Raw genomic sequence first — 4,987 nt, forward strand, 5'->3', positions numbered from 1 at the left:
TAAATGGATTTAATTAAGAAGTGAATTGTAATTAGAAACAGTAGATTAGGAAGTGTGTTTTATAAAACTAATAAAATACAAAACAAACCCGTTTGATCGAAATAACCAAATTAAGCGGTATAATTAGTTGTCCGAAATTTGATGAAAATTGACGTGGTAGCTAAGTTTAATTAGTACATTAACGTGGTGGTGTTATTTTGCCGAAATTGTGACATTAATCGGTCGATTAAATTTAGGGTTGAATTTACTTTTCAATAAGCATATTTAATTAGAATAAATATGAACTTAGATTAACTATTCAGTTTATCGGTAAATTACGATATCTTGAGTATTTAATTGAACGAATCGAATAACCGGTGAAGAATAGAATTGTATCCGAATTAACTGGTTGAGCTGTGTTTTTAGTGACTTGGGAGTATAACTCGAAAATTCGTAAAGTTGTGAATATTAAGGGTTTAACCAGAAATTAGATAACCGGTAGTGACGCAGGATAAACCCGATTAATTAGAGATTATTAGATGAATAATTTTGGTTAATTGATAATGGATTAGTGAGTTAATTTAAAGACTAACCTATGGAGGATTATAAGACTAATTTGACTTGACTTAATGTGTCTATTTGTTGTAATGATTTCGTTAATATGTGAAGTTATATGTTTGTCGTGATGTGTCGAAACATGACGATGTTTGTGATGATTGGTAATACGTGATGTTGTATATATTCGTGATGTTAATTTTGTGACTAAGTGAAGATGAAATATTATGGTGACGTGAATTACCTCGCATAATGGTAATGGATTGTGATATAGGCTTATGCCTCGTGACGATATGTGATTGTGATGAGTATGTCGTGTTGTCTTGTTTGTCGAGTCACATTTCATATGCATACTCTGTGACGGCCTGGATTGGCAAATTAGTGACGAAGGCTTATGCCTTGTGCCTCAGATTCGGGCAATTGGTGATGGGGGTTGAAGCTCCGATTGGTACCACATGCATATACATGAGTCGTGTCCCATGTGTCTTATGTGATTCGTAGGTTGTGATGTTTTGTGATTATATCATGATTGTATTTCGTGACTTGTTAAATGATGGAAGTATGTGAAGATGTGAATTGATGATTTTATGAATAGTGTGATGATATCAATATTTGTGAATGCGATTAAGTGAATATGTCTGAAGTGACTTATATGTGATGTTTTGTGACTAGATGTATGACTTATATGCGGTCATGGTTTGGGGACTATAATTGTGACGTTGCGTGAATTAGATTGCAAAGTGAGTGACTGATATATTTATATGTAATTGATGTGAATATAATTTGTGGTGACTTGTTGTGAGATGTAAAGTATGTGAGTTTGTGAATTAGTGAAAGCATGAAGTGTATAGCAATATTAATACTTGCGATGTGATGACCATATATGCCTGGATCCTAATATACAATTTATCATGCGTTCACTTATATGATTTTATATCTCACCCTTTTCTCTTGTTCGCCATTACCTTTATATTGGTAAAGTGCAGGTGTTCGAGTATGAAGAATTAGTTGCCGTTAATCGAGTCGGTTGTCGCTCTGATACGTAGCACTCGGGGGGAACGATTTATAAAATTTATGATGTTGTTGTTTATTGTGACTATCCTGGTTTATTAGGATGATATGTTAAGTGATGTTGCTTTATAAATATGATGTTGTTTATGTGATTAAGATGTTACTTGATTTTGAAATTGAGAATCATGACTCTGCTGTTTTATTAATAAGAGAAGTTATTCTGTTTTAGAAAGTGCTATGTATCCGCGAAATGCGATGAAGTGATTTATTGTTGAAGTGAATATGTGACTCCTCATTTGTTTGTCGAGAAATTTTTAAATACTCTGATATTTTCTTGAATATTTGCGGGGTAGAAAATGGGGTGTTACAAATCGAGCCAACAACTTAATCTTGACCTTCAAATACGATCTAACGTACGAAATACTCTGACTCTCAAGTCTATCAACATCTGGATGGCATCTTTAAGCCCATCTCCAACAACACTCTGCCTAGATGGCACCCTCAAGCCCATCACCGACAAAAGTCCCTACTTCAGCTAGGGCAAATTCCTGGGTATTCTAGTGTTCAATCCTCTTCTACCTTCAGATATAAGAAAATTGAACAGGGGCAGCTGTCATACCCCAAAATTTTCCCATCTCATTCCTCTTATTAAAACTCATACCAAGGCACAATGTTCAAAGACACCTCCTCCTAAGCAAAGGCTCAAAGAACTAGGGTTAATTGCCTCCTGAAGAAAATCAATGAACCAAGGGCTCCAAGGCATTTTATATGACTTATGATGTTTCAAACTACCTCCATGGCCAAATTCAGGTCTCAATTCAAAGGAATGACCACTCAAAAGCTCAGAAAGTCAATAGTTGACTGATCGGACCTAAAAGTCAATTGTGGTCAAATTACAGTCAAAACTCCTGATTTTTTGTCAACAACCTTATTTTGAAATATCATTCACCATTTTATCAAGGATTGATCATGATTTATCAAGGAAAGCTCCGAAATCATCAAATGTCCAAGTTACTAATTTAGGGTTTTGAACTAAAAGTCAACCCAACTTTGACTGACCGTATCTCTCTCATCTTCAATTCTCTACAACTTTGATGTTGGGTCCAAGATCCAGAAATGCTTCCGCATAAGAGATATAGGCCAAAACATTACAGGTCCTAAAAGATCGCAAAAAGTCATTTTTTTTCTCAAAGCTCATAACTTGAACATGGTAGACTTAATTGAGATGAAACCAAAAGGATCCTTTAGAGGACTCTTTGAGCTTTCCAAAAAGTCCTAGAATTCGTCCATACCTTAAAAATTGAGCAAGTTATGATTGACGGAAGTTGGGCAAAAAATTGGAAAATACATGAAACCTTAAATGAGCAAGTTCAAGTTTTTGAGTATTGGGCATTTGTTTTTGGACTTCCCACATGACTTTAAGGTTAAAAGAGGCCCATAGGTCATATATTATTTATTATATAATTTTATTTCATTTATATTTGTTTTTATTCATCTAAATTCAATATAAAATCAAATAAAATTATAAAAAGATCATATAGATAATGACCAAAAATCTTCATCAAATTTTCAATCAAATCAAGACTAATTCAAGGGCTAAATAAAAGGAAGAACGTGAGGAACATATTGGTGCAATATTGAAACAAAATTGAAAGAATTTATATCTTTTTCAATCATATTCCCATGGGCCCTTAATTCTCTTCTAGGGCAAGGTGAAGCTCACTCGTCGGGTTCACGTTTCCATGAGCTTTCCGCCCAAACGAGCATCATATTCGTAATCAGGGTTCCTTTTTAACATGATCTGGGTGTTTAGTCTTTTGTTTTGACGTTGATTTTGCAGAATTCAAAATGCAACCATGGGAGACGAAGAACCTGCGGAAAAATCCGCAGGTATATCCGCTGCAAAAGTCCCAAGTGAATCCGCAGGGTTGGAGAAAGATGATGATAAACAATGATGTTGAAAAATTGACCACACACGTTGCAACGTTATTGGGTGATCAATAAATCCAAGCGCTCTCTCCTCTTGTCATTGGCTACCGTATGTAGCAGTGGGGCCCACTTTGACTCTTTTTTGAAATAACCATCAACTAGTTGTCTTCCTATTAATTACTTGTTGCCTGACTCACTTTCAGCTTAACCATATAGCCCAGTTGGAAAAGAAGCGTAGGATACTAACACAAGGGGGTCGGTTCGATCCCCACCTCTTTCATATTTTTATTGAATTTCCAGGTTTGCTGATTCAGGGCTATACACCTACGCAAGACTGTTGCGCGTCCACTTCCAGCCACCATAAGATCTCCATCAACTCAGATCCAAGGACTAAGAAGCGCATCCCCATGGTGGACCTTCAATGGACAACCACACTAGATCCCACCAGCTAAGTTTTCTTATACTTTTATTTATTTATTTATTTATTTATTTATTTTTGTTTTATTGTTTTTATACACCTTTTTAGGTATTTCTTTTTTTTCTTAGTTTTTTTATTTATTTCACTTAAACATTTTTTTATTTATCATAATAATTTTCATATAATTATTTATTTTAATCAAAACTCATTTTTAATTTTATCAATAATTATTTTTCTTTAAACAGTAAAATTGTAGTTTTGTATATACTTTTAATTGAAAATTAATAATTAGTTTTTTGTTAACCTTGATTCATTTGTAAACCTTAGAATCCTCAGGTAGGTGTTATCCACTAACGCGTTTTTAAGCCTTATAAATCTTCTGGGTTTATAAACTTTTTAGGGTTTGTAATCAATTAGAGTTTAAATCAGTTAATGCACTAACACTTCTCTTCTTTGTGTTCGACTTTTCAGGGTTAATCAAAAATCCTCCAACCACACGCCATGCCAATCAAAAAGCTAAGTCCCTATTTAATTATTATGTTAAATATTATTTATTTTTGCCTTATCAAATATAAATTAGGGTTTACTTTCAAATGTTAAAGAACTCCGCCTACACTCACCCCTATTATTTTTTCTTTCAATTTTCAGAGTCGAGTCGATCGGGTTCGAGAAAGATCAAAGCGTCCAAGGATGTTAAAAACTAATTGTTGATCCCTCTTATTTTTTCGCCTTTAATTTCCCCCATCCCCGCAGGTGTTTATTGTAATAGCGTAGGAAATCTTATTTCTGCCTTTATTTTATTTTAATTGTGTGGTTAGTAATTTAGGGAGTGATAACCATGAATTGAACATAGATTACCTAATTACAAGATAAATGTCATCAAATTTAACCACGTGATTGTGCACTCACACACATTTAGGGTAACCTCTCTTGTTGCCTGTTACCTTATTATTCGTTGTCTGTTGCCTTTAAATTGTTAAAAATAGTCAAGTCCCTCGATTCCGAGGATACCTAAAGCAATGTTGCCTTTTTCCTTCAAAGTTATTGAAACTCCATCGAGTTTGCCTTATAAAGAATAATTGTCCCAATTGCTAA

Source organism: Vicia villosa, linkage group LG4 (genome assembly GCF_029867415.1).
Source record: "Vicia villosa cultivar HV-30 ecotype Madison, WI linkage group LG4, Vvil1.0, whole genome shotgun sequence".
Lineage (NCBI taxonomy): Eukaryota > Viridiplantae > Streptophyta > Magnoliopsida > Fabales > Fabaceae > Vicia > Vicia villosa.